A 19,037-nucleotide genomic window follows, 5' to 3' on the forward strand; every position below is an offset into this window, starting at 1 on the left:
AATAGAACAAATGAAATATGCAAGATCACATGACATATAATTGGTGGAGCTGGAATTTGATTATACCCAGTCAGTTTGACTCTGGAATCCATGCTCTTAACTCCCACCTTCTACTACTTATTCTCTTACCCTCTTAAATGTTGCCTCTCTGGTAGTCTTATGAAGAGAGACCTCAACAAGGCACCATCTCCTGGCTGCAGAATATGTGCAAAGTCTAATTAATAAGCTCATCTTCATAACACAAATGTATATAAATAGTGCAGAAGTAAATATTCAAGGATAAGATAAATATTCAGACATAAATGTTACAAAGAACTTGACAGAAAAATTACTTTAATTTTATAAAAGTACTAAAGAAAAAGTTGTTATAAAATGAAAACTCTGAAAGTCATAAAGAATCATATATATATATATATATAACCCTAATATGAAATAGACAGCACAGCAGAACAACTGAACAACTGAACAACTGGTTGCTATGACGAGTGCTGATCACCAGGGAAGCGCATGGAACATGGCAGGCATCGCTGCAGCAGGATGGTGGAGCAGGTGAGCAGGGGTGCGAGGCACGGGCCACTGTCATCAGGGCAAGCCTCTGGTGGTTACTGAAAATTGTTTGTTCCCACATGCCATGGGCCCACCGGGCACTCGCACCTGCTGCTGGTGTCAGCCCTGCTCACATCTGCTGCTGGTGCTGCAGCCGCCACTTGCACCCACTGCCAGCGCCCGGCACCAGTCCCAATTGCTTGGCGCCATCAGCAGGTGCGAGCAGTGGCTACCAGCCCTGATCACCCCTGAGGGCTTCTCCACCTACCCCAGCTCCTGAGGGGCAATAAAGTCCAGTAGCCACCTCTCACACCTACTACCGGCAACGGCCCCACTCGCACCCACTGCCGGTGCTGGAGCTGCCTCTCACACCCGCTGCCGGCGCTCAGTGCCAGTCCCAATTGCTCGGTGCCATCAACAGGTGCGTGCAGCGGCTGCCAGCCCCGATCGCCCCTGAGGGCTTCTCCACTTCCCCCTGCTACTGAGGGGCAATCGGCCACTCGCACCTGCTGACGGCACCAGCCCCATTCACACCCACTGCTAGCGCTGGCCCCAATTGCTCCATGCCATCAGCGCGTGTGAGCAGGGCTGGTGCCATCAGTGCATGGGAGCAGCAGTGGCAGGAGTGAGGCTGCCAGCAGACTGGGGACTGGGAACCATGGTGGGAGGACAGGGCTGGGGCACAGAAGATGGGCCAAGACCTGCTCCAGTGCCCACCACAGCCTGGCAGCCCACAGTTCATTTCAAGGTGCAAGAATTCGTGCACTGAGCCCCTAGTTATGATATAAATAGAAAGGGCAGGTAGACTATGAACAGAAAGAATATTTGAACCTATGTTGAGCTTCAGGCTACCTCCACATTACTAAGCATAAATAATTCAATAACTTGGCCCCAAAAAGAATCATTGCAGGACATTCTTTATACTACTTGCCCCAAAAGTACTGGTGGGGCTATTGGATAGTTATAAAATAGCCAATTGTTTCCTTGTGTAATCTATAAAGCTAATTAACTTCTCATTTTTTTAAAGAAGCACACCACTATGAAGACAGAATTAAGAACTGCTTTTATAGGAATAAATTTTATGGATGCAGGCTTTTTAAAAGAATATGACTGAAATTATTTTATAAAGATACACTTAACATATTATACTATGTTTTCATCTATATGGTTAATTATTTACCCAATTGCCAACTTTGATGATGATTTAGCACTTTGAACTCTTTCTGAGTAAAACTCATAGTGGTTTCACTTAAGTTCTTTTCAGATATTTGGATATAAAGATGAACTTAGAAGTAACTCATTCAATGTTCTTTGATAATTTCTAAAAGGAAGAACTCTGGGATCTGAGTGCTTTTTAACTGAAAAAAAAAAAAAAAGGAAAGTGCTAATCAGAACTGGTTAAACCTTTCCAGACTTTCTTTGACATTTAAATACTCTTCTTCCCACCTAACTCACTTTGTCCTAACCAGACAGAGACTTGACTTAAGAGTTGATAACAGAAAAAAAAGAGTTGATAACCAGAGTTCATGCTCCTCTGCACTGATTGTAGGGCTCTTCACATATAGTCATAAAACAATCTCTCTCTCTCTCTCTCTCTCTCTCTCTCTCTCTCTCTCTCTCCATCATCCTTCCCTCCACCCTGTTTCCCTTGATCTTCTAGACAGTTCAGGTATTCTGTTGTAATGATCAGCTTACTTTTGATTATAAAAATATTCCACTCCCCCCTAACCGGTTTGGCTCAGTGGATAGAGCGTCGGCCTGCAGACTCAAGGGTCCCAGGTTCGATTCCAGTCAAGGGCATGTACCTTGGCTGCAGGCACATCCCCAGTAGGGGGCGTGCAGGTGGCAGCTGATTGATGTTTCTCGCTCATCAATGTTTCTAACTCTCTATCCCTCTCCATTCCTCTCTGTAAAAAAATCAATAAAATATATTAAAAATATATATATATATTCCACTCCTATTTAGAGAAATAAACTATGAGTAGCAGCTATCTTGGCTTCAACTAAGGCTAATTGATTCAACAATTTTCTTTATTTTTAAACCATTTTAATTGATTTTTTTAGAGAGAGAAGAGAGAGAGAAAGAGAGAGAGCAAGAGAGAGAGAGAGATGTGTGTCTCAAACCCATCACCTTTTGGTGTATGGGATGACATAACAACCAACTGAGCCACACTGGCCAGGGCTCAACAATTTTCTTATTATAAGCCATATTATAAATAATTATTTAATAATTTTAAGCACCTTATACTAATGCATTTAAAACCATGTATAATAATTAAGGCCACATCTTTCTTTAAATTCTTTTGGAAGCTGAAACAGATATGGCTAGGAGGTGGGGAAAGGATTGAAAAAAAAAGACAAACTTACATGAAGTTTTAAAAACTAATGCATACATTGTGTGTGTGTGTGTGTGTGTGTGTGTATCTTAGGCAGTAAGTGGCATATAAAACACTAGACAGCATGAAAAAAGAAATTAATATGCAGATTATATCGAGAATGTGCATTTCAAAATTTTAAACTAAGTTTGGTTGTGTAATTAATTATCCAATGGCAACATTTGATAGGCCCAGAATAGAAAAGAGTTCAAAATAACTGGGATAAACATTTAGGCTTGATAAATAATATCCATTTGTTATTAGTTATGCAGCAAATCAACATGTGCTCTTCATATCAGTTACTGTTTGTCCCAAAATATCTCTCTTGCCAAAGCATCTTGGTGCACAGTGATTAAAGATAAAGAATCCTAGAGAGTACTCTTTCATTTTCAAGTTGTAACACTTCTATATGATGGTGAATTTTCTTTTCTTCCTCCTTTTAAAACAGGCTTGATATGTTATCTTTATCTGAAACCATAGTGTCAATATGAAATGATGGATGTAATTGGTCAGTGTCGAGCATTTTTCAATCTGCCTAGTGAGCCTGCTGAGGGTAATAGGTGACTGATCCCAGAGCTCCGCAATTCCACAGAGCAGGTTAGTGACACAGTGCCTGCAAAAGAACCAGAAGATTCAGCCACAGACGAGACCATCATCGGACTTCCAGGGAGTTGGTGGAATAAAAAGATTTGAAAAACATTGACTTAGTGGATTGTCTTCTTAATCAGGGCCTTGCCATCAGCTTCTGCTGGGTTTTAGGCCCATTGTCAAATTATTTTCTTCAATTTGTTCCATTCATATGAAAGAGAATTAGTGCAGTTTTCTGCTATCTATCACACAAAACACTTTTCAGAATAGTTAGTACTTATGAATAAGTTTAAACAGGTAGATAAAAATATTTTTAATATATACTTCTATGATTTCAATAGATATGTGCAAGCAGCATGAGGAATTAGGAAACTAGGACTCTTTCTTTATTCAAGGAGCTCATAGAATAAAATGGGAGATAAAGTACTGTATCAGTTATCTAATGCTCCATAACAACTTACCCCAAACTTAGCAGCTTTGCTTTTATTTTTTCACAGTTGCTATAGGCCAGGGGTCCTCAAACTACAGCCCGCGGGCCACATGCAAATACAAATATTGTATTTGTTCCCTTTTTGTTTTTTTATTTCAAAATAAGATATTTGCAGTGTGCGTAGGAATTTGTTCATAGTTTTTTTTAAACTATAGTCTGGCCCTCCAACGGTCTGAGGGACAGTGAACTGGCCCCCTGTTTAAAAAGTTTGAAGACCCCTGCTATAGGCCATGGAGCTGAGAGCAGTTTGGCTAGGTGAATCTAGCTCAAAGTCTCTGAGAAGGTTGCAGTAAAGCCATCGCTGGGGCCACAGTCTTATCCACTAAGGGAGGAACTGCTTTTAAGCTCAATCATGTATTTGTCAGGCCTCAATTTTTCCCTTGTTGTTGACCCGAGACTTCAGTTCTTTACCATGCAGCCCTCTCCACAGATTGTCTGAGTCATCTCATGACATAGTGGTTGGCTTCCCTCATGAAGAATGATCCGAAATAAAGTGAGCATGTACCCAAGACAAAAGCCATAGTCTTTTACAACTTAATACCAGAAATGACATACTGTCACTTCTGCCATACACTGTAGGTCACACACACCAGCCCTAATAGATCTAAAAGGGGCTTTACAAGTGTGTGAAACACAGAAAGTGGGCATCATTGGGGCCATCCTGGAAGCTGCCTACCAGATACCTCTTTCCAAACAGCAAGTGTGAAAATTCAGTGAATGATAATTTTAAAATCGTGATTTAGAAAATACATGGTATGCAAGGATATCATAGCAGGGCTGGGCTAATGAGAAATGGATCTTGGTTTTTATAGGGATCCCAGCAAGCCTTGAGGTGTGGTTAGAATTTCAACAGGTAAACAGACACTGGGAAAACAGTCCAGTTAAGGGAAGTAACAGGACCAAAGAGAAGAGACAATTGTCTATAAGACATGCTGGGGAAGCTAACAAGGCCAGGTAAGTTGCTCTGACAGCCTCCCACCTCTGAGGCCAAATACATTTTTCAGAAGGGGAGACTAATGAGTTTTCCTGCCAAACTTCTGGTTTATAACTTTGATATCAGAAACTGTGATGCACTGAATATCATGAAAAACATATTAGAGACAAAAGTGCAGAAGGAATCCCCAAGACCATGAGTATCAGAGTACCTGTAACTTACAGTACCTGTAATACTCAACAGGGAAAACTATACTTAGTGTGTTTAATGCCCCAATGCTTTTAATGAAGCACAGCAGTTTGTCACCAGATGCTAAAAGATAACATTATTTTTTAAATCAAAAAGATCTTGTCAAAAATGAGATTAATAAAATATTAATGAATTTTGATGGGCTGTATCCATGTCTATTATTTTATATTAATGACATATCAATGAAATATTTCCTTTCTCATTTAGCTTCCTAATTTATTAGTTATAAAATAAACAAAGGAAAAGTATATATCTCTGTTAGAATTATTCCACTTTGAAATCAATGTTTAATAGGGAGATGAGTGTGCAGAAGCTGCTGCATTATATCCTCACTGTGGTCACTGAAGGAACATGAGTTGTTCCAACTCCAGGGCACTCACCGTATTTCAAATTTGGTTAGTCCTGCTCTTCACTGTCTGTGCGTAGGTGGGGGATATAAAATATACATAACAAAATTTACCATTTTAATTATTTTTAAGTGTATAGTAAGTGGGATTGAATACATTCACATTATTGTCCAGCCATCCAAATTCCAATTTCAAAAACATTTTCATCAACCCAAAGTGAAACTTTATTCTTAGCCTATATAATAAAGGGCTAATATGCAAATTGACTGAATGGTGGAATGACTGGTCGCTATGACACTCACTGCCCACCAGGGGGCAGATGCTCAACTCAGGAGCTGCCCCCAGGAGTTAGTGCGCCAAAAGTCAGGCTCAAGGCTGGTGAGCACAGCGGTGGTAGTGGGAGCAATCGGACATCCCCTGAGGGCTCCGGGACTGCAAGAGGGCTCAGGCCAGGCTGAGGGACACCCCCCTCCCCGAGTGCACAAATTTTGTGCACCGGGCCTCTAGTTAAATAATAATGCTCCATTTCCCCCCTTCCCAAAACCCTGGAAACCACTATTCTACTTTCTGTCTGTATGAATTTGACTATTCCAGGTACTTAATATAAATGGAATCATACAATAGTTGTGTGTGTGTGTGTGTGTGTGTGTGTGTGCCTGGCTTATTTCATATGGCATAATGTCTTCAAGGTTCATCCATTGCCTTTTGCTATCTTAAACATACTCTGTCCATGAAAAGAGCCATGTTTATATACTTATGTGAGAATAATATGTGTACTTTCACCTGTTGTCAATAAGTAGTATACAAGGATGCCATAGGAGGATAAGGGCAATAGTTTACTCCTGAACTAGGAATAGAGAAATCCACAAGTAGTAAGCAGAAGCCTGAGGTGAGGAGGGTTATGAGTGTTTCCCCTGACATCTTGCTCCAGAATGAGGAAGAAAATCTAGGATCCATTTTCTACTGAAGTGTCTCTATTATTACAATCATATGGCATGAACCTCCTATAGTCTTATGTATTTTCCTACATTGATGTAAAATGAGATAAAATATTTACAGAGTGTTTAACCTTCAATATATTTTACTGCTTGTGAAGATCTATGCATATTTTTGCTATTAGTTGCTTTAATGTGGGTCCTAAGCAGCAGTTATTGAATCATTTCATGAACTGATTGTTATATATTTTACAATATTAAAGATGGGTATATTTATATAATCTCATACCACACTAAGCTCATTAAACAATTCATATATGTATGTGGGGGGGGGTGGGTGTGTATGCACATATGCAAAAAGTGACATAAATAAGGAGAATGGGGTTACTAGATAAATATGAAGGGACAGTAAGAGTAGTAAATGTCTAAATAAATATCTGATGAATTCTGACAGACAAAATGATCACTATGGTACTGTTTACTATCTCTGACATCAGAAAATTAGTCAAAGAGGTATGATCTTTACAGTGGATGTCACATTATGGTCCCCTGCTATGACATACATAAGATTAAGAGGAGAGGAAAAGCTTTTGAGAAAGCTTTTTGAAGAGCTAACCTGGACTCCCATATATGATCTTTAAGAGATTCAAATAAAATATAAAAAATTCCTTTTAAAATTATTTTGGCTGTTGGATTATATTTACATGCAATCTCATGCAGAAGTAAGACAATGTGCAGTCCTACCTTTTATCAGGGTTACAAATTAAACTTTTGCTTTTTTCTGTCCATCATAATTTTTCTTCTCTCCATCATCATTATTGAGTAATTGATACAAGCTGCAAAAACAGATAATCTTGAAACCTTAGTAACAATGTAAATAAATTTTCTAGGTGGATTGTGAGGCTCTCCCTTTTAGTGACCCAAGAAGCTTGATTCCCTTCATCTGTGGCACTTCCATCTCCAGTCCTGTCTTCCAAGGCTGACATGACAGGGGAAGAAAGGGATGGAGGAGATATACTTCTTTTAACTTCCTTGGCCAGAAAGTGATTTTTAACATTTTTGCTCACAGTCCATTGTCTTCCAAAAATGCAAAAGAGGATGGGAAATGCAGGAAAACACATGGATATTAATTAAACAGCAAGTGTCTCTGCCATAACCATGATATTATCCTTGGGTTACACAACAAGAGAGACTGTACTTTTCTTTTAGGACGTATGGTCTCTATATATAATGCTCTTGTATTTGAATACACACAGTATAACAAAAAAAATGAAAAATACAAAATACTGTACATATTCTACTCCTTATTAACAATTCTAAATTCCAAAATGCTCTGGAAAACAAAGGTTTTTTTCCAATAGTAGTTCAATAAGAAAAACTGACCTTAACTAAAGTGAGACTATTTATAAGAACATCTGAACCTAAGGTCTTTTTTAATTTAAGGGGTTGTAAACCTGAATAAAAATGTGTGTTAATTAAGAGTAAGAGTAGGAACTAAATTGGAGTAGTGTTTTATATATATTCTATTTGTCCCTAAGCATTCAGTCATCTGCCATGCTGTTAGCCAACATTTTCTGATTATTCTCTGTGTAAGAGGTATTGTTCTAAGTGCTTGCATTTTTTAGTTTACTTAAGGTTCTCAAAAAAAACCCTTTGGGGTAAGTATTATTATTATCTACATTTAACAGACATGGAAACAAAGTACCAGTAGGTTTAGATAAGGTCACCCAGCTAAAATAACGTTAGGGATAAAACCCAGGCAGACTTACTCCAGAGCCCTTTTCTCTGCTACTACACTACATTCCTCCCACATAGTATTTAAAATCACATTAGAAAAAAAAATGCTTCCTAGATTAACATAATCAAAATGGTAGTATAGGAGTTTTCCACAATCTCCTTGACAAATTACAATGATTTTGAGAATCACCCAAAGACAAGAGTACCTCTGTGGAAGCCTGGGAATCCAGTAGAGAAGTCCCAGCACACCATTGGATTAAAAAAAAAAACAATCTGAGAGTGGGTACATTGAAGAGGGTAAAAGGAATAGTTTATTCTACCTGTTACCCCTCTCCCAAGGCAGTACAGCTTAATTCCAATAGAGACCTTCTCTGCCTGTGCTTTCTATCCAGGGGGAAAGAGAGCAAGTGAGTGAGCATCCAGCATCTCTAATTGTTCAGCATGCCAACAAGGAAGCACATTTCTTTCTTCACCCCATCCAGAATATTGAGATGTGACTGGGGTCAGTGAGCAGCTGGAAGAACAATAGTCAGGGTCCAGAATGAAATATAGCAAAGGGACATGAATGCTACTAAGTGCTTCATGGACTCCATCAGGAAGCCTGACTATAAGCAGGGGGGAGTGGAGTATACACCTGTGGATCCCTCCAACTGGCTCATGGGCACCCCCAATGTTGCAAGCACCTGCATGCACACACACACACACACACACACACACACACACACACTGTGGCCCGTTTCCTGTATGTATTCCTCAGGGTGAGAGGGTGGGGAAAGAATTTTTGCAAACAGCAAGTGAGCATGTGCAGAAAGTTTGCCCAAATCTACAGTATTGGTAGAAAGCACACAAACTTGAGCATTCAATACCACCCTAGTGTAAACAAATGAGAAGCTGTCACACCCAGCCTGGCTTCGTGAGATTGAGAGAAGGCATAAAATCTTAACAATTTCCATCCAAGGAACAAGCAGTATGGAGCAGGTATACCCACTGAAAAGATCTGAAAAAGCCGCAGAATCCCTAGCAGGACTGACAGAAGGCATTTCTCTCCTGAAGCCAGTCAATAAAGACTGGAGGAGGTGACTTCTACAAATGCAAAGACAGCAACACAAAATTGCAAGGAGCATGACAAATCAAGATAAACACCACCAAAGGAGCCACAATAATTTTCTAGTAATCAGTCCCAAAGAAATGAAGATCTGTAATTTGCTTGATAGAAAATTCAAAATACTTGTTTTGATGAAACTCAGGACAAATTCCTAGAAACATACAACCTAGCAAGACTGAGTCATGAAGAAATAAAATATCTGAACAGACCAATTACTAGCAAAGAGATTGAATCAGTAGTCAGAAACCTCCCAACAAATAAAAGTCCTGGAGCAGTATGTTCTATTAATTAATTCTACCAAATATTTAAAGAAGAACTAATACCAATCCTTCTCAAACTCATACAAAAATAGAAGAGGGGGGAACTTTTCCAAACATATTTTATAAGGCCAGCCATACCCTGACACCAAAGCCAGACAAGGCCACTACATACTAGTAGAAAGAAAAATGTGTGTCAATATCCCAAATGAACACAGATGTAAAAATCCTCAACAAAATACTAGCAAACTGAATTCAACAATACACAAACGTATCTTAAATCATAACCAAATAGAATTTATTCCAGGGATGCAAGACTAGTTCAACAACCACAAATCAATCAATGTGATACAGTTCATAAACAAAATGAATCACAAACCTATATGATCATCTCAATCAATGCAGAAAAAGCATTTGACAAAATTCAACACCCTTTCATGATAAAATAAAAAATACTTAACAAACTAGGAAACTAAAGGACCCACCCCAACATAATAAAGGCTATAAATGAAAACCCACAGATAACATCATAATGGTGAAAGACTGAAAGCTTTTCCTCTAAGGTCAAGAACAAAACAAGGGTGTCCACTCTTATCACTTCTATTCAATTAAGTATTGGAAGCCATAGCCAGAAAAATTAAGAAAGAAAATGAAGTAAAAGGCATCCAAATTGGTAAGGAATAAATAGAATTTCTGTTTGCAGATATTTTATATATAGAAAACCTTAAAGGCTTCATCAAAAACCTGTTAGAATTAATAAATGAATTAAGTAAGGATGCAGATTACAAAATCAACATACAAAAATTAGTTGTGTTTCTACACCCCAATAACGAACTATTTAAAAGAGAATTAAAGAAGACAATTTCATTTACGGTTGCATCAAAACAGTAAAATATTTAGGAATAAATTTAACCAAGGTGAAAGTTCTGTAAACTGTATTAACACATTGATGAAAGGAATTGCAGAAGACTCAACTAAATGAAAAGCTATCCTATGTATATTGATTAGAAAAAAATAAATATTATTAAAATGTCTATACTATACAAAGCTATATACAGATTCAATGCAATTCCAAATATATTACAAAATTATAGTAATCAAAACAATACAGTATTGACATAAAACAGACACTTAGACCAATAGAACAGAATAAAGAGCACAGAAATAAACTCTTGAATCATGGTTGTCTATTTCTTGAGAAGGCACCAAGAAAGCACAGTGAGAATAGTCTCATCAATAAATGGTGTTAGGCCCTAACTGGTTTGGCTCAGTGAATAGAACTTCGGCCTGCGGACTGAAGGGTCCCAGGTTCGATTCCAGTCAGGGGCATGTACCTTGGTTGTGGGCACATCCCCAGTAGGGGGTGTGCAAGAGGCAGCTGATTGATGTTTCTCTCTCATTGATGTTTCTAACTCTCTATCCCTCTCCTTTCCTCTCTGTAAAAAATCAATAAAATATTTTTTTAAAATAAATAAATGGTGTTAGGAAAAGCTGAGAGTCTAAATGCAAAAGGTTGAAATTAACATAATACATAAAAATCAACTCAATATTGATTAAAGGCTTAAATGAAAAGACCTGAAAGAAAACCAAGGGGTAGTCTGACACCAAAAACAAAGGCAACATAAGCAAAAAAAAAAAAAAAAAGTGAGACTACATCAAACTAAAAAGCTTCAGTACAGAAAAAAAAAAAAATCCAAAAAATGAAAAAAATAATGGAATGTGAGAAAATATTTGCAAATCATATCCTATATAATAAAGAGGTAATATGCAAATTGACCATCACACCCTCACACAAGATGGCTGCCCCCATTTGGCCACAAGATGGCCGGCAGGGGAGGGCAGTTGTGAACAATCGGGCCTGCAGGGGAGCAGTTAGGCGTTGATCAGGCTGGCAGGGGAGTGGTTAGGGGGTGGTCAGGCTGGCAGGCAGAAGCAGTTAGGGGCAATCAGGCAGTGAGGCAGGCAAGCAGTTGGGAGCCAGCAGTCCCAGATTGTGAGAGGGATGTCCCAGATTGGAGAGGGACACCCCCCCTCAGTGCACAAATTTCATACACCAGGCCTCTAGCATCTGATAAACAGTTAATCCTATATAATAAAAGTGTAGTATGCAAATTGTCTCTTTGACCAGAGTCTTATGGGAGTTCAACCAGGGGGTGGGCTGGCTGGGGGAATGGAGGGAGGCCCTGGCACTGGCAGGCAGCTGGGGGAAGGGAGGGAGTACCTGGCCAGCAGCCAGCAACTGCTAGGGACCCTACCAGTGAACAAATTTCGTGCCCTGGGCCTCTAGTATCCAAAATATATAAGGAACTCATAACTCATAGCAAAATTAAAACCTAATTTTAAAAATGAGCCAAGGACCTGAATAGACATTTTTCCAAAGAAAGTATACAGATTGCTAACAAATATATGAAAAGATGTTCAACATATTTTCTAATCTTCAAGTAAATGCAAAACTACACCACAATGATATGTCACCTCATACCTGTTAGGATGGCTATTATTAAAAAAACAAGAGATGAAGGAGGGGGTGGGTAGGTGGGAAGAGACCAACCAAAGAACTTGTATGCATATATGCATAACCCATGGACACAGACAATAGGGTGGTGAAGGCCTGGGGTGGGGAATGGGGGTGGGCAAAAGTAGTCAATGGGGGCAAAAGGGGAAATATGTAATACTTTCAACAATAAGTATTTTTTAAAAAGACAATAGATAACAAATGTTGGCAAGGATGTGGAGAAAAGAAAACTCTTTTACACTATTAATAGAAATGTAAATTGGTGCAACCACCAGGTAAAACAATATGGAGGTTCCTCAAAAAATAAAAGTAGAACTATCATGTGAGCCAGAAAATCACTATCTCAAAGAGATATCTATACTTTCATATTCATTGCAGCATTATTCACAATAGCCAAGATATGGAAATCATCTAAGTGTTCATCAACAAATGAGTGGATAAAAATGTGCTATAAATATATTCAATGGAATATTATTTAACCCTAAAAAAAGAAGGAAGTTCTGCCAGTTCATCTAAGTTCGTGACAACATGGATGAACCTTGAGGGACTTATACTGAGTGAAGAATCAGACAGAAAGACACAAATACTATATGGTATTATTTATATCTGACATATGAGTATATATTTGGACTCCTAGAAGCAGAGAATAGAATGTTGGTTGCCAGGGGGTGAGGGGTCAGGGAAATAAGGAGAAGTAGTTAAAGTATACAAAATTAAGTTATATAATGAGTAACTTCTGAGGATCTAATGTACAGCATAGTCACTCTAGTTCAGCGGTTCTCAACCTGTGGGTCGAGACCCCTTTGGCGGTCAAACGACCTTTTCACAGGGGTCGCCTAAGACCATGCTGCATGTCAGATATTTGCATTATGATTCATAACAGTAGCAACATTACAGTTATGAAGTAGCAACGAAAATAATTTTATGGTTGGGTCACAACATGAGGAACGGTATTTAAAAGGCCAGAAGGTTGAGAACCACTGCTCTAGTTAATAACACTGTATTTTATGCTTCAAATTTACTAATAGAATAACTCTTAAGTGTTCTCACACACACACACACCCAAAATAAGATTAGATAATTATGTGAGGTGATAGATATGTTAATTATTTGATTGTGGGAATCACTGCAAAATGTATACTTATACCAGATCATTTCATTGAACACTTTCAATATAATACCATTTTCTTTCTCAATGTTATATCTCAATAAAATTGGGAAGAGACCTTCCTGACTCTACATGGCACCCTGTACTTCCTCCACCACAACACTTACCTCATACATAGTCTTCATTTAACAAATATCTTCTGAGCACCAATTGCACATCAGTCACTATTGAAAGTGTGGAGATAGAGCATTAAACAAAACAGACTAAATTGTTAGGATTGCCTAATACTTGTTTGTGATTTTATGCAGGACTTGCAGTGTCAGATGGCAGAAACACAATCTTTCCTATTAACATCTCAATCTTCAATGCCTACCACTGGATTTGACACATAATAGGCTCTTAATAATTATTTATTCAATGAATATTATTGAATGAAAAAATCATTTTAGCATATAATAGCATATATCAAAAAAACACCTTCATTCTTAATTAAAAATGATTCTCTTTAGTAAATTCTGCTATTGCCATAAACCAGTGACCACTGAAAACACCTGTTTCTTTATCAGAAAAATTCAAATACCTCTGAATTTTTATGAACTTGGATTCTGCATCAAAGGAAAAAGTGTATGAGGAATATAGTAAAAAAAAAAATGTACTTTGTATCTTTCATTCTCCTCGCTTCTGAGAAATAAGCCTTGCAGCGGCCAGCACACAGTTACAACAGGATATCTAAACAAACACTACTTTCTTTGCATACAAATTGCATGACACCACATGGCAAAACTTTTCTATATCCAAGTCCAGATGTCACCAAAGCCAAGTGTTAACAGAGAAAATATGCTTTAGGACTTGGGTGTTTCATGTATCTGATGGATTTTAGATCCCAATCTGTCTGTGGTTGTTCCTCCAGGGATGAAGTTAGAAACTCCCAGAAGACACCCAGCCAGAGCCCTGCAATGAAGAGAGCTAGACAGCACCTTTTTCTGATAACCAAAATTCTCCTTAACACCCACCAGCTAATGGCCTTCCCTCAGGGAACCTATTTCCAAACACCATGTGAAAAAGATAACACAAGACATTATGTTACATACTAGAGGCCCAGTGCACGAATTTGTGTACCAGTGGGGTTCCTCGGCCTGCCTGTGAGATTGGGCCAAAACCGGCTCTCTGACATCCCCTGAGGGGTCCCGGATTGCAAGAGGGTGCAGACCAGGCCAAGGACCCCACCAGTGCACAATCAGGGCCAGGGAGGGATGCGATTGGCCAGCCCAGAAGGGACCATGGGAGGGCTCCAGGGCATGTCTGACCCATCTTGCTCAGTCCCAATCGGCCAGATCCCAGCAACAAGCTAACCTACCAGTCCGAGCGTCTGCCCCCTGGTGGTCAGTGCACATTGTAGCAAGCAGTTGAGTGGCTTTAGCATATCATTACCATATTACATACTCTTTGATTGGTTGAATGGATGACCAGATGATGGGACACTTAGCATATTGGGCTTTTATTATATAAGATATGTCAGCTATATGTCAGCACACACAAAGGCTTACCCACACTTTTCTCATTTTTCACTTTAACTCTAGCTTTCCCTTTCTATTTTCCCTCATTTGCTGCCTACCATCCTTGTTTAGTGGACTCCCTGTGAGCTTTACATGGAAATTATTAAACCCAGGATGAAAACTGATTACTAAGATTTATGAGGTTATGATTTATTCACCTCTCAAGAAAAGAGGCAACATGTCACATTTTGAAAGTCTGGACCATCAAGTTATTCTATATTTATATATCATAAAGTTGTTTTCTTGAAGATCAGCTAAGTGACCAACTTAAAAACAAGGCTAATTCATTCTAAGAAGACGTTTTGAACAGAATATTTTAGAAGTCAGTGTGCTTGTTTGCCACTGAGGACATGGTCAGTGGAAAAGAAATTCAACAGTGTAATTACTTAGATTCAATGTTACATCGCTTTTTAACAAAGTCATTCGAGCCAGTGTTCTCCCCTAAACTTTACTATGGTCCAGTGTGGGCCTCACTCAGGAATGGGAAAGGTGGGCAGGCCTACTGCCACCGAGGGCATTACCTTTTCTGAAGGTCCTTCTGCCTTCCAACCATATCTTACTTTGGAGATGGCTCCTGATATCTCTCAAGTCAAGGTAACAGGCCAAAGGCCAGCTTACCTTCCCTCCTACTTTCAGAGCTGAGACCCTTTTTCCCAGAGTCTCCCTGCTTCTCCTGGCCCTTGTGGCTGAGTTTTCTAGGCCAGATCCTCAGATTAGAAGAAGGTGAGTAGAGGGGCTGCTGCCAGGGAAACAGGAAGAAGGAATGGTCTCTCCACCTCTTGGACTTAAGTTTTAAGCTGGGATAGGCCCACCTGTCCATGGCATTGGGTCCTACTCAAGAGAGCCCCTGCTGGTCTCAAGTCTTCTGTCTCTTCCTCTTTCAGAGCAACTCACAGCCTGGTACAGAGCTCTTGGGAAAAGGGGGAGAATCCAGGCACTGTTCCCTGCTCAGCTCCTGGTCATGAAGACCAGGTTGGACTGAGAGGTTTATCAGAGGAATAAAGTCCTCTCTATTCACACACACATACACACACACAGCGCAAAAAAACAACAACAATTTTTGTTTTTTCTGTCTTTAGCAATTTTAGAGGTTACAAACTTATTTGACTATTTGTTTTTTGTTTGTTTTGTTTTTTTAAATATATTTTATTGATTTTTTACAGAGAGGAAGGGAGAGGGATAGAGAGTTAGAAACATCGATGAGAGAGAAACATCATTCAGCTGCCTCCTGCACACCCCCTACTGAGGATGTGCCCACAACCAAGGTACATGCCCTTGACCAGAATCGAACCCGGGACCCTTCAGTCGCAGGCCAACATTCTATCCACTGAGCCAAACCGGTCAGGGCTTGGCTATTTGTTTTAATACATCTTACCAAGTTTATGTGTTTCCCAGCCTACTTGCTTATTTACTATCTATACTTAAAATATCCTATGAATTCTGTCCTCTTATCTTATAGGACCAGTTTTCTATCTATGAATTTTGTCCATTCTATTTGTTTTTCTAGACTTTACAGCAAAATTAAATATTTGCAAAATATATGTTACATAAAATACATATGGATATAGAAAACATATGTATCATATATACCAATGAAAATATGTAGAATTAAATTGTCTATGAATACTTGGATGATTACTGAATTATTAAAAGTAGGTATTACCCGCCGAAACCGGTTTGGCTCAGTGGATAGAGCGTCGGCCTGCGGACTGAGAGGTCCCGGGTTCGATTCCGGTCAAGGGCATGTACCTGGGTTGCGGGCACATCCCTGGTGGGGGATGTGCAAGAGGCAGCTGATCGATGTTTCTCTCTCATCGATGTTTCTAACTCTCTCTATCTCTCTCCCTTCCTCTCTGTGAAAAATCAATAAAATATATTTAAAAAAAAAAAAAAAAAGTAGGTATTACCCTATTTTTAATCTACAGTTCACAGTATCTAGCAGGCATTCGATTAGTGTAGCTCTACCAAACTGATATGTGCTGCCCAATATTTGCTTCTTTAATAATCTGGGCCATTTTAATTGAATTCTAGCTACAACTACCAGCCTACTTGGCTTTGAATTGTTTTACAAGTTTATCAAATAGTTGCTTGTATTTCAGTCAATATTTGTCAAGGAAATTCTTATCTACTACAGCAGTGATGTCAAGATTTCCAAGTCCAAAGAGAATATTTTCACTAACCACCTCTAGATGCCATGGTTTCAACTTTTTGTCCCACACAACAGCACCCATATCTGATGCTCTAATCTGCACAGGCAGCAGCTGGTACCACAGCAACTGCTGCTCTACTCAGGCACTCAGCAACACAAGCACACCCCTCCTTAGTAAACATCTACTATGGGCTAAGTGCTATGCAAGATACACAGGTTTCCTCCAACTAGGGCTAACAGACACTCACGGTATAGTAGGGAAACAGATAATTTATTAATAATAATTATAACAAAGTATTAATTGCTGAAAACAAAGTTGAACCCTCCCAAAACTGGGAAGTTCAAAATAAATGACTTATGTCCATAAGTCATAAAATCAAAATAAATGACTACATAAAAGCAAAATAAATGACATGTCCATTTCTTTTATTTTCTTTTTTATTAGAGTACTAGAGGCCCAGTGCACAAAATTCATGCCCTGGGGTGGGGGGTCCCCTCAGCCCAGCCTGCACACTCTCCAATCTGGGACCCCTTGGGGGATGTCCGACTGCCAGTTTAGGTCCAATCTCAGGGATCGGACCTAAACTGGCAGTCACACATCCCTCTCACAATCCTGGACCACTGGCTCCTAATCGCTCACCTGCCTGCCTGCCTGGTCACCCCTAACTGCGAGCCCCTGCCAAGCTGATCGCCTCTCACTGCCTCTGCGTGCTGGCCTGATTGCCAATAACTACCCCCCTACCGGCTGGTCACCCCTAACTGCCCCTTGCTGCTGACCAGGTCACCCCCAACTTCCCTCTCCCTGCTGGCCTGGTCAGCCCTAACTGCCCACCTGCCAGCCTTGTTGCCCCTAACTGCACCCCCTCCCCGCTGGACTGGTCTTCCCAACTGCCCCCCCTGCCAGCCTGGTCGGCCCCAACTGCCCCCCTGCGAGCCTGGTCACCTCTCACAGCCCCCCCACTGGCCTGGTCTCCCCACGCAGCCTGCTGTTCAGTCATTAGGTCGTCCCTCACTAACCTCCTGCAACCCTGGTCACCCCACACAGCCTGCTTGTTCAGTCGTTTGATCATCCCTCACTAACCCCCCTGCCAGCCTGGTCATAGGCAGTCATCATGTGAGGGCATGATGGTTAATTTGCATATTACCTCTTTATTATATAGGCTAGTTGACAACATCATATTGAGTCATATCCATTTCTGACTGTTAACATTAAAGTATTTTCAGTCTTTTATAGTAGAAAAGAGATGTTACAAGAAACCCCAAAGATGAATAAACTATTTTCAGTGCATAAACAAAAACAAGAGGGTCAGGATAAGTATAAAACATGGGGCTACTGGTCAACCTTTTTCCTTATTCTCTTTTCAAAACTTTTCAGTAGTGTGAATTACTCCATCTCAGCCAATGCGTATACTGGAAAAACAATCTGAATTCCTACTAAATGATCACAAATGGAATGCCTACTCGGATGTTAATGGCTGGATCCAGATCATAATACTGGAGGATTTGCATACTAATACATCACTCTTAGAAATAAAAGCCTTAACCCATATGAATCACTAATTTAGGAGTATCAAACAGTATACAAGTTTTACCTCTAAATCTGAATGTTTTGCTCTGATTTGTTCACATCAAAATACAGTGGGGCCTTGACTTATGAGTGTCCCAACTAACGAGTTTTTCGAGATACGAGCCATCTCTCAGCCTATTTTTTGCTTTGAGTTGCGAGCTAAAATTCGGGTTACGAGCCAGTTTCAGATACCCCACCACTAGTTGGCGCAGCAGAAGTCACAGTGAACGCCACAACATCAGCCCAGCATCACGTGTCTCACTCGTTCACTTTAAGATTTGACATACGAGTAATTTGAGTTACGAGCTCTGTCAAGGAACGAATTAAACTCGTAAGTCAAGGCCCCACTGTACTTGGGCATTCATCAACTCCATCCCAGATGATGCTCTGATCTGAGCCACATGCATTCAGAAACAAATCATTTAGTAGACCACAGTTGTTAATCTAAACATTTGCAATACAGAATTCACAATAACAAAATAAAAATTATTACTTTATGTGAAACTACTACTATAGACATTATGGTAACCACAGGAAAATTACTCTAGTGATATTTTTAAAAACATGGCCTGAACCATG

This window comes from Myotis yumanensis, unplaced genomic scaffold (genome assembly GCF_028538775.1).
Source record: "Myotis yumanensis isolate MYYU_CA2020_CCGP unplaced genomic scaffold, mMyoYum1.0.hap1 SCAF_3, whole genome shotgun sequence".
Taxonomy (NCBI): domain Eukaryota; kingdom Metazoa; phylum Chordata; class Mammalia; order Chiroptera; family Vespertilionidae; genus Myotis; species Myotis yumanensis.